This window comes from Neomonachus schauinslandi, chromosome 9 (genome assembly GCF_002201575.2).
Source record: "Neomonachus schauinslandi chromosome 9, ASM220157v2, whole genome shotgun sequence".
Taxonomy (NCBI): domain Eukaryota; kingdom Metazoa; phylum Chordata; class Mammalia; order Carnivora; family Phocidae; genus Neomonachus; species Neomonachus schauinslandi.
This window is the reverse complement of record NC_058411.1, coordinates 30,168,846-30,181,581: the sequence shown is the minus strand read 5'-3', so window position 1 is coordinate 30,181,581 and position 12,736 is coordinate 30,168,846.

Sequence of the window (12,736 nt, the reverse complement as noted above, 5' to 3'; positions counted from 1 at the left end):
TACCTGAGGTGGTATGTGTCCCAACAGAAGTATGCACATGCACAGAGCTGAGTTCTAAAAGGACTGATCTTTTTTCCAGAAGGCAATTTTCAAGAGGGACGGGTGGGGGGCTTGGTGGAGAGGGCATTCCAAAAAGGGGGGACATCATGTCCAACAAACAGAAGTGTGAAACATTAAGCTTTTTGTTTTGTTGGTTTTGTTTTCTTGAATTTTAATTAGGAGAGGAGATTGGGAAAAAGAACACCAGAACATGGATCTGCAGATAATAAAACACATGATAATCATGGTAAGCCAGACCTGAGAGCTCAGCCTTTATCTTGTAGACAGTGGGAGAAATGCAAATGGGTTTCCATTTTAGAATACTCAAGGAGTATGAGTTGGAGGCATTTATAAGACTCAAAGCAGAGAGTCCATTTAGGAGATAGTTGCAAACTAAATGATGTCTACACTCACACAAAGGCAGTGGTAGCTGAGGGAAGAGAAAGGATTACAGATATTTAGGAGATAGAGTGGGAAGGGAGTTAGTGACTAACAGATGAGCATGATGAGGGAGAGAGGGAGAAGAGAAAAATGATTTCCAAGATAATGATTTATAAGACTAGATGCCATTAATCAGATTAGGAATGACAAGTAACAAGTGAGTAGGTGAAAAAAGGGATAATGATTTATTTTTTAACATGCCCATATCAATGTTGTACATGAAGTCTCTGCAAGACATTCTGTACACTAGGGTTTCTCAGCCTTTGCACTGTTGACATTTTGGGCCAGATAATTCTTTGCTGGATGTATGGAGAGCTGTCCTGTGCCTTGTAGGATGTTTAGCAACATCCCTATCTTCCAGTTTTTTCCTGGCTCCTCGGGAGTCTCTTAGAAGCTTAAAGGGGAGGGAAGAAGCTCTGCGCTGCAGTATTGTTCTACATACATATCTACAACAATGTTGGGGCTGTTCCATCCGGGTGAAGGGACAGCCTTTGGACAGAGAGGGGGTAGGATGACATGATTTGGTTCATCTCTTGGGACCGGGCATGGTAGCTGCCTTACTCCTGATATTGTGCCCCACAAGTTCCTGGGCATTGTGAAATGGAATTGGATTTAGGAGAAGTGACAAGAAAACTCCTTAAAATCTCTCTCGATCTTAGAACAATGTAGACCAACTACTTCATTTATGCTAATGTTCTGGAAATCCACAGAATAAAAAGATAAACACATGATAATATTTTGTATGGTATCTTACCAGAAAAGCGTTCTAGCAAGTAATAAATGTGAGAGGTTTTTTTTTTTTCTCTCTCTCTTATTTAGTGGGGGAAAAGCCAGCTACTTCATAATATAGACCAGGACAGAAAATTATCTCAGAATTCCTTAGGGGGTATTGAAAAGTTACCCTGGAACCTCTGAGAGTGGCCCTGATGGTCTAGGGAGAGATATGGTACCAAATATTTTGTAGTTAAAGGGTTGTAAGAAAATCTACACCACCCTTCATGGCAAAGACCAAAACTTGACCTGGGTTAGTATCTCTGAAGGCAGCAGTTCAAAAAAATCTGATTACTAAGAATTCAATCCTAGAATCCCAAACATAGAGCACAGATAAGCTTAACACAGAAGAAATAGAATCCTTGGGATGCCTGGGTGGCTCAGTTTTTTAAGGGACTGCCTTTGGCTCAGGTCATTCCCAGACTCCTGGGGTAGAGTCCCTGCTTTGGGCTCCTTGCTCAGTGGGGAGCCTGCTTCTCCCTCTGCCTAACACTCCCCACTGTGTGTTCTCTTTCTCTCTGACAAATAAAATCTTTTAAAAAAAGAAAGAAACAGAATCCTTCCAAGAACCTCTCCTTGGATTTGTATTCTCATTTCGGGACAGTGGCCATGTATCCATGAGATTGTGTAGCACTAAACCTCGTAACACTCTATGAGGCATCAAAAAGCAATAGCAAAGGTAGACTAAATTGATCATATTCCAGTATGGCATTCAAAGACAGCTAACAGTCTGCACACCCTTCGGGTTGAGTATGCCCCTGAGATGTCTGGCTAATTCTGGAATGAAGCAAAGGAAATATCCCAAGGAAGATCCTTGACTGATGACTGATATGACAAGGAGGGCCCCAACAGTGATGCTGAAAGTCAAATTGCTAAATCTCAAGTGACAATCCCAGCAAATTTTGGGAGGGGGTGGTTGTGGCAATAGCTTGGAAATCTGCTGGTAGATCTTGCTTTATTCTTAGGATCCTTCAAATAGAGGATTAGATGGCTTCCTAAACAATATTACAGGGAAGAAGAAAATAGTAATTCCTAGATCTTATTAGTAATGAAATTGTTCATAGTGTTCTCATATTGTCTTTTTAATCTGGGCTATTCCAGCACATATGTCCCCATTTCTAGCCAGTTATTTTTTTTCTTTTTTCATGATTAATGTCACAAAGGTTTATCTAATTTATATTTTTTTAAAGAAAAACTCTTAGTTTTATTGAGTCGCTCTATGGTGTCTTTTTGTACTTCACTTATTTCTGCTTATATTTTTATTCTTTCCTTTTATTTGGTTTTATTCTGTCAATCTTTTCCTAATTTATTGAGATAAACATTTAGCTCATTAATTTTCAGCCTCTATCCATTTCTTAAATAAGCATGCAAGGCTATAAATTTTCCTTGGAGAAACATTTTCATTGTATACCTCAAGATTTGATGTATAATGTTTCATTATCATTTGCTCTAAGCTTTCATTAAGTCCTAATTCAGTTTCTTCTTTGACATATCAGTTTACTTTTAAGTGTGTTTTTAACTTCCAAATATTTAGAATTTTTAACCTATCTTCTTGTTATTAACTTCTAACTTAATTGCATTGTTCTCAGAGAACGTGTTCTACATAACACCTATTCTTTAATATTTGTTTAGATTTGCTTTATGCCTTATATGAATCATGTCTGCTTAAGAAGGATATGTATCTGGGACACCTGGGTGGTTCAGTCCGTTAAGCGTCTGCCTTCATCTTAGGTCATGATCCCAGGTTCCTGGGATCGTGTCCCGCATCAGGCTCCCTGCTTAGTGGGGAGCCTACTTCTCCCTCTGCCTGCTGTTCCCCCTGCGTGTGCTCTCTCTCGCTCGCTCTCTCTGACAAATAAATAAATAAAGTCCAAAAAAAACAAAAAAAAGAAGGATATGTATCCTTTAAGTGTTGGATACAGAATCTGAACGCATGAGATACCCCAGCTTCTCAAAATTGTCTTTCCTGGTCTCCATGGCACTACCTGCTTCTAGTATCTTGCTGCTTCTCAGACCATTCCTTTTCTATCTCTTACATTGGCTTCTCTTCCTTTGTTCTACCCACAAATTCTCTAATCCTTAGTTCCATGCCTCATCTTTTCTATCTTTTTGTTTTTTACTCTCCTCTCTAGACGATCCAATTCATACTGTGTCTTCAGATTCTATCTGTGTCATCATGGATGACAAGTAGCCTAATCCAGACCTAATCCGGACCTCTCTCCTGAGTTCCAGAAACATATTTGCAACCACCAACTGGACAGCTCCAACTGGCTGTTTTATGTCCCGGATTGCAAGATTTTCACTCTTGCCTGTATTCTTGCTCTTAGCTAGGAAGACTTGCCACCCCTCTTCCTTACTGCCTGCATCCAGTGTAGCATCAAGCCCTGTCCATTCTCCTCAGGCTCCTGTCCTGTATGAGGCTCCTCCTTGGCATTGCCACTGCTGCTTTTCTAATCCCAACACCCAATCTGTCTTGTCTGAACATTGTTGCTAGGGGAACTTTACTTTTAAAAGTGCTTTCTTGTTCTAAAATCTCTACTGACTCCCTCTTTTCTGCCCACAGGACATAAGTGCACCCCAGCTTGCTTTTCAGCTTTATCTCTCAACTCCAAACCACCACCCCATACACAGAACCCCTACAACACTGAGCTTCTCATAGATTCTGGAACTACACAGGATGTTTATGTCTTTGAGTCCTTGGAAGTGGTTCCACCTAGAAGTTTTGAATGCTATTTTCTCTCTTCCCTCACACCCTAAGCTCAATATTCAGGAGAGCAAATGTGTATGCATACACATGCACACACACACACCTGGAAAGACCTACACATATGTAAGCAAGATTAGAATGAAGGAGAAAGTATTTTTAAGTTTATTGCTCTGCAGATTTTGACAATTAGGGACTAATGTGATTTTAGTTGGAGGAGAGCAGGTGAGTAGGGAGAAGGCAGGGAATGGTTAATAATACCTATATTGGCAAATAGTCCCCTTCTCTTCATTTTCTCTCTGCTGCCTTGTTAGGAAATTTTCTTAAGTCCCCATGAAATGGTAACACATTCATTTCCACTTCTCCTCAAACACCTAATTGCCCAGGCATTTAGATGATTGGATGATGTTATCTCCCAATCCACTTTCATGTTACTTTCTCTTGGAATTGGTTGCCTGGTAACTCTGATACCAGGCTTGCCTTCCCAATAATTATGCTCTTTGTATTCTCCAATAATTATCTCCTGCTGAGTTTTCCTGCAGTTTACATTTTATTTCTAGATCTAAAATGTGTGGACATAAAAAAGTAATTTTATTTTCTTAGGACCACGTATGGAGTATATTTATGTAATAACCCTTACCAAACACTCATTGGTAGGAAGGAAATTTCTGGGCTCATTTTCCATTTCCTGCCAGATAAAGTGACCCTTTCCTTCACAGATCTATGTCCTTGTGAGTATGGATTTAGGTAACCCGACATATAATGTGAGATAATTCTTTACTGTCCTGGGTGCTCAAGTGTAAGATTCCATGTCATTTCACACACCCAGATTAAAAGATTTTAAAAATTGGCTTTAAAAACAGAAAAAATGTTTGAAATGACAGACTTTGTAATACAGTGTCTTATCTTGTGTCACCAATTCATGACATGAGTTATTCCTAAATTACATGCACTTGAAGAGTATCAGTGCATATACCATTTGGACATACAGTATACCCATGTAAAATGTAAAACCATATTGTACATGTGCTAACCTTCAGGGCTTTGTATTTTATTTTATTTTGTTATTTTTTAATGATTAATATAAGATTTATTTAGACAGTGATACATATAGTCATCATTACCAGGCTTAATATGAGGTGTTAGATATGTGATCCAATTTTCTTTCCTGAATAAGTTTTTCTTTCCTACCTCTGTCAGTTTTGAAAACAAAATACTAGAAGAGGGGCAAAATTCCAAACTGAACTCCTAAGAATGAGGTCTTGGGAGTGGGTCTGAAATTGGGGTAGATACTTGCTGATTTTGTGTGGGTCTAACGAATCAAGGCAGGATCTTCAATGAGCCCGTGGTGGCTGAGCTCGTTGTACCAGAGCAGCTACTCCTGTTTAAGTTGGGATCTTAGGCCAGCCATGGCCTTGCGCCTTCCATAGTTTCCCGAGATTCGTCATATTCAGCTAGGTGGAGGATATGGGGCAGGTGGCCAGGTGCAACGGTTTGTCAGGACTTTGCATTTTATTTATTTATTTATTTATTTTAAAGATTTTATTTATTTATTTATTTGACAGAGAGACACAGCGAGAGAGGGAACACAAGCAGGGGGAGCGGGAGAGGGAGAAGCAGGCTTCCCGCTGAGCAGGGAGCCCGATGCGGGGCTCGATCCCAGGACCCTGGGATCATGACCTGAGCCGAAGGCAGACGCTTAACGACTGAGCCACCCAGGCACCCCAGGACTTTGCATTTTAATATGCCATACACTAACCTGAGAATATCTGTCTGATTCGTGGACAGATCACTCAAAGAAATGATTTGTCTTTCAGTATTCATTCATCTATTCATTTTTACTTATTCATTCACTTGTCAGTTGTGGATGGGCACAGAATGGCCCTGTGAACCAATATTGTAATACAAAGTGAAAAGTGAAGTAATACAAGTTATTATAGGTTTGTAGAAGAAAAGTCAACTGCAAAGCTCTTGTGGAGCTGTGAAATAATGGGGGAGGGTTTCTATTCTTAACATGTTTAAATTTGTGATTTTAGATGAATAAGACATAGTTGTACACATGTATACACTCAAAGATGAAACAAGTCACTCACAATTAATTTTTACTGCATATTCTATGCCCCCTCTTGCCAGAAAACTGTATTTACATATAAGAGTTGGTCAGATCTCAAAAGCTAGATTAGAAATCACAATGAGATCTGTGGCATTTTGATATAAAGTGGAAATAAGTTTGACATTGATGTGTAGCTAAAATTGAAATAAGTCAAATTTGAAATTAGAATGAATAAGTCCAAAATGGTATTAAAAATCACACTTGTGTGTATAAATAAAAATACCTTTCTTTATACAAGTATAGGGAACATAGGTAGAAAGATCTTACGAAGGTAGGGTCTTTAAATTATTTGATTATGTTAATGTTGCTTATTATCAATGCAAAGTATTAAAAACACCTGAATGGACTCTAAGAATCCCCAAAATACAAAAACTTGATCCTGGCTTAATAGTTCTTGATAGAATTAAATTTGCAATATCACTATCACATGACAGTTCCATACAATTTGTTCAACCATACTCCATAAGATACAGCTATGATAAATGTTAAGAAATAAACTAGAATTGGTAATGACTATTACCTTGGTCATTCAATTCACCCAAACTAATATAATTCTAGGCATAAAAGCTAGTTAAACTGAAACATAACAAAGTTAAAATACAATTGAATTGGAGAAAATGTCAGCAAAAATAGAAATAATAGTTAACATTTACATATGAAGTACTTATAATACGTCAGGCACAATGCTAAGCACTTTCAAAAGGTTGCTGCAATTGGGCTCTCCCAACAACCTCATGCATAGTAACTATTAAATCTCCAACTCACAGAACCAGAGGGTAGAATGGTGGCCTCCAGGAGCTGAGGGAAATGGGGAGATGTTGGTCAAAGGGTATAAACTTTCAGTTGTAAGATGAATAAGTTCTGGGGATCTAATGCATAGCATGATGGTTTATAGTTAATAATATTGTATTGTATACTTGGAATTTGCTGAGAGAGTAGATCTTAAATGTCTTCACTACACAAACACACACACACACACACAAAGGTAACTGAGGCAATAGGTGTGTTAACTTGATTGTGTAAACATTTCACAATGTATATATGTGTTAAATCATTACATTTTACAATATAAATATATATTGTTTTTATTTGTCAATCATACTTCAGTAAAACTGGGAGGAAAGGTTGCCAACTTACTTATGAGAGAACAGAATCTTTGGGAAAGCAAACAAGTCACTCTAACTCACAGTGATGAGTGGCGGAGCCCAAGCTCCAGGTGCTTTTACTCTCTCCCATTTTGCTCTTCTGCCTTTAATGTACTGAACATAACAACTAAAATTTGAACTATTATCAAAAGATGAGTATGATGGCTCCTAGAAGAGGAATGAGAATGGACACTTTGCTCTAGCCAGGGGAATCACTGGTGCAAAGACACAGAAGCGGAAGGGATTTTGTTCAAAGAGAGCGGGGCTATTATGCCTTGAGCATGCTGTGTGATGATGCTGGAAAATGAGACTGAAAGAGACACTTGGGCCCCCTTTGTTCCAGATCTTATTTGCTTAGGAGTTGGTTTTTTTGTTTTGTTTTTTGTTTTTTGTTTGCTTACGAGTTTTGATTTGAACCTGAAGGCATTGGCTGGTCAATGGAGGCTTGTATTTGATAATGGGAACTCAGATGTCAATGTGGAGGGTGAATTGGATGCATACTAAGCAATAGTTCCTAACAATCCAGACAAGAGGTGATGCTGGACTAATTTAAGGCAGGAACTATGAAAGTAATAAAGATATGGGCCTTGAAGGGGTAAGAGAAATTTGCTCTTCTCCTCCCCCAGGCCTAGTTGACTTCAATCAACTATTGGATATGTGCAAAAATGGGAATGGTCTGCAAAGGAATGCTATCTTGAGTTTTTCACACATCAGTAATGTTTCCCACTGTGGGTTCTTCTTTACCAATCCAGATGGGGAATCATCATTTGTGGACTTCAGAGGAAAAGGTAATTATAAAATTCATTAGGCTTCCTGAATAAAGAAGTGTAATGTCTTCCAAGAATAATTAAACTACCGTGGGCAAAGAGCCTTATCTGTGTAATTTAAAGCAATGTAGCAGGTCATTGTTTAGCGTCTCAAATCTAGTCTACATGTAGCTAATTCATAATCATGCTCCATCTGGCCAAAATTAGTCACATTATTCTATAGGCCAAGCAAAAATACTGGTTTTGTTTTAGAGGTTTCAGTATTCTATCTAATGTTGTCTAATGTGCATCTGAATTATCCATTCTCCTTTTCTCAATATATTTGAATCTTGCTAGAATGAAAAGAAAAAAAAAATAGAATCTATAGCATGTAGAATAAATACTCTTGTTTCAAGAGCCCAGAGCCCCTTAGTAGAAGGAGGTTGGGATGGAATGTTCTTATACTTATTTAGAAGACAGGGAGGGAACCCAAACAGATGTGGGCCAAGCAGCCAGGTGTTGAGGTGGTCAATTAGGATAACAGGCCAAAATGAAAATAACAAGCAAACCTTTTTATTTACTGCAACAGTGCGGGCAAGAGGGAAAAGAGAAAGGCACTAGCTCACTAGCGTTCCATTTCCCCCCATGGAATGGCACTAGGCAGGTATCAAATGGGAGCACAGATGGGGAGATCATCTCACTGCCAAGGAACCCTAAACAAAAAGTTTCTGCTTTTTTATGGACTTGTGGGACCACAGGAAGGAAGAGAGGAAAGGGCTTGGTGTGAAAAGGTACTGAGTCCAAGTGGAGAAAACTGCCTTGGCCAAGGTCTTGATGGAGGTGCTTGAAAAGTGTCTCAACAAAACCCTCCCCCAACCCCCGGAAAGAGGCCTCCAAATAGAGGTGCCTAGGCTGGGAATGCAGATATGCATATGAGTATGTCTGGCTCAAAAGGGGCCTGAGTCCTTGACTGCAACTCCCTCCAGATGGACTGGCTGTGCACCAAGTCTGGTGTGGGGAGGGCAGCTTCCCCCAGGAGGCCTGCCAGGCAAAGCCTTGTAATTGCCTGTGGTCAGACCTGACAGATCACACATAGAATTTCTGTCCTGGAGCCACAGTCCTCAAGGTGAAATCCAGGAGATGGCAGACCTGGTAGTAAATTGAAAGGGGCTCAGCTGTCCAGCACACCAATCTGCCAAAAACCATAAATTGTGAATAGAGGGCATAAAGGAAATTTTTTGGCCTAACGTCATACAACTACTAAAAGTAGTTGGCAGTCTTGATTTTACATATCTGGGAATCCTGAGACCAAAGATGAGACCTAGGGCTTAAAGGAAAAACTGGCATTTTCCTTCTTGGTTCCCAACTCCACTGGTTTCACACTCATCTATAAATCCAACTTTGAGAAGAGAAGGGAAGGGAAAAGGAGTGGTGCTCTGAAAATGTCTGCCCTTCCTCAGTCCTGAGCACTCATGGAGTCGGCCTTCATCACAGGAGAAGTAGACATCAGCACATATTGTGTAATTTCAGCACACTGGCAAGAGTCTCCCCATCTGGCCTGGATGCAACTTATATCTCAGATGTCTCTTAAATTTGTTCCTGAATTTCCATTCTCACTGCCTCTCACTTAGTCTATTGTAATAGACTTCTGATTATTGTCTCTGCTTTTGGTTTATTTTTCCCACTGGAATATCTAGGAAGCAATAAGGGACATAGAATTGAAGCCTCTTTGGAAGTTACTTATGTAGAGGTGATAATCGAAGTCCATGGGAATGAAAAAGCTCTCCTAGACAATAATGTAGGATTAAGAAACAACCACCAAACTCTTCCACTAATGAATTAAGGAAAAAGCACACGCCCGTATTTTTATTTACTCAGTAAATAATTATTAAGAATGTTTATTATTATGCTGTTGCTACATGCTGGGGATTAAGAAATTCTTCCCAGGAAATAATGAAGGCAATGGGGTGAAGATTTCAGCAAAGGCTGACAGGCAAGATGAACAGGTTTTTCCAAATGGGGCAGAAAAGGGAGAAAGTGGGGGAGAAGGTAGGAGAAAGGAAGGGAAATGGAAAAATGTAGACATGAAGAAGGATCCTGACATATTCAAAGCTTTGCAAACATTTCCCTATGTCTGGATATTGGGGCTTAAGTGGATAATGAGTAAGATGAATGAGTATAAGATACAGCAAGAAGCAAATTGCAGTGTAGTAACTGGAGGGCTTATATTCCACTGGAGAAATTTATTTTTTTATTTTTATTTATTTTTTTCAAGATTTTATTTATTTATTTGAGAGAGAGAGCGCGCACGAGCAGGGAAAGGGGCAGAGGGAGAGGGAGAAACAGACTCCTTGCTGAGCAGGGAGCCCCACACTCCGCCAGCTGATCCCAGGACCCCGAGATCATGACCTGAGCCAAAGTCAGATGCTTAACTGACTGAGCCACCCAGACACCCTGAGAATTTTTTTTAAAGATTTATTTATTTGAGACTCATGTGCGCATGAGTCAGGGAAGGGGCAGAGGGAGAGAGAGAGAAGCAGACTCCCAGCTGAGTGCAGAGGCCCCTGCAAAGCAGGACTCAATCTCACAACCCTGACTGAGGCCATGACCAGAACAGAAGTCAAGAGTCAGATGCTTAACTGACTGAGCCACCCAGGTGCCCCTGAAGAATTTTTTACTTAGAGTAATGAAAAAGTCAGATTTTGTCTTAGAAAGCCCATTCTGGCAGTTCTATGAAAGACAGATTGTAGAGTATAGTGACTGGAGACACTTCTGCCTATAGTCTAAGTGAAAAAGAACATAGGCCTGAATAGGGAAAATAGCAGTGGAATTAAGAGGATGGACATTGGGGAGGGTATGTGTTGTGGTGAGCGCTATGAATTGTGTAAGATTGATGAATCACAGACCTGTACCTCTGAAACAAATATTACATTATATGTTAATAATAAAAATTAATAAATAAAATTTTAAAAAATTAAAAAGAGGAAGAAATGAATGTGATGGGCATCCAGTAGAATTTAAAGGACTTAGTGACTGGTTTTGGGAGTGAGAAAGTCCAAGGTGACTCCCAGTTATTTGACTTGAGTGAATGGGTGGATGCCATTCATATCTCTTTTGGGCCATTAAAATAGCCTCCTAATTGATCTTCGGTCTTTACCCTTGCCAGTTTATCCTTCACATTCCCGTCAGAGTGATATTTCTAAAATACACTTTATATATATGTTATCACTTGAAACTTCTAGTTGCTACCTACAAGTCTGCAAAAGAAGATCTGTGCTGCTTACTTTGGGTTTCTTGGCAGAGAACAGTACAGCCTCACTGAAAACACCTATTTTTTATAGCATACCTCATAAGGACATAATACTATACGATTAATCCAAGAGTCCCATGGAAAGCTGTTCCCAAACCCACACATATTTTGATTACTTTCTGGAAAGACAATGGCAGACAGTCAAAATCCTGAACCCCCGTATTCTTGACAAGTTGTCTTCTACTGTTACTGTAAGGTCTCAGACATACCAAGAAAATAATTGCTTTTTCCTACTAGCTATGGATTTGGCCCGAAACCAACATAAACACCACCTAGAACAGGCAGCTCTCAAAACTCTAGATGAAACACAGATGAAGGGGCTTCTTTGGCTCCTTACTCCTAGACCTATTCTCTAGTCATTGCTTTCAAATATTTGTCATCTTAGAAACAAACAAACAAACAAAAAAACTAAAAGTGACCCAAGGAAACAGAAGCTTCTCCCTGCCCCTAAATTTCTAAAATATGAGCCAGAGATTTTACACTGGCAGCTGCTAGGCCAAATTCTACTTGCAGACATCTTTTGCTGGCCAACACAGTGATGTCCTGCAAAATGGTTTAAAAAAATAATAACAAAATCCTTATCCCTTCCCTACTGTCAAAACGTGAAAAATGAATTTGCAGTAGGGGTGGGGGTGCTCAGTACATTTTGGCATTCCCCAAATCAACTGGAGCTAGAACAGTATTCCTCTTTAGATGGAGTATTTGGCTTCCAATTCATCACATCTGGTCCAGTTCCCTCATGGGGGTTAGGCTTCTCGATCATTAATGTGCATGCAAATCACCTGGTAAATGTTGTTAAAATTCAGATTTTGATTCAGGAGTTCGGGGTGAGGCCCAAGATTTGTTCTCAGGTAATGCTAACACTGCTGGTCCAGGAGCCCTACTTTGGGGACAAGGAATTAGGTAAGTAGCATGGTACTCACATGCTCTCCTTTGGAGCCAACAGTCTGGTTTTGGATTGTAGTTCAACCATTTACTAGTTGAGCCACCCTGAGAGAAGTTCCTGCATTAAGTAGGCCTCAACTTCCTCATTTACAAAATGATGATAATAATAATCCTTAACTCAAAGGAGTTTAGAAAAGATTAAGTGAGTCATTGTACATGACAGGTCTCAAAAGAGTGCATGGCACACAATAAGAAATCAATCAATGTTAATTATTATGATTCATTTTTGAAGTTATCATGGGTCACTCACTTCCTTAAAATTATGGAATGGTTTTCCAATGACCTCAGCATGAATTCCAGACTCCTTGACGTGGATTACAATGCCCTTCATGACCTGGCCCCTATTTTCCTCTCCATCCTCATCTCTCTACCTTTTGTCCCTAGCAAGGCACTTTAATCTTTCTCATCTTGATCCCTCTGTCCTAGGATTTCTCTTTACCTAGAATACCTTTCTGTTTCTTTATCCAGCCAACTCCTAAAAGCCCTTCAACATTTAGTTGAAGCAACTCAAGTTAATTAAGT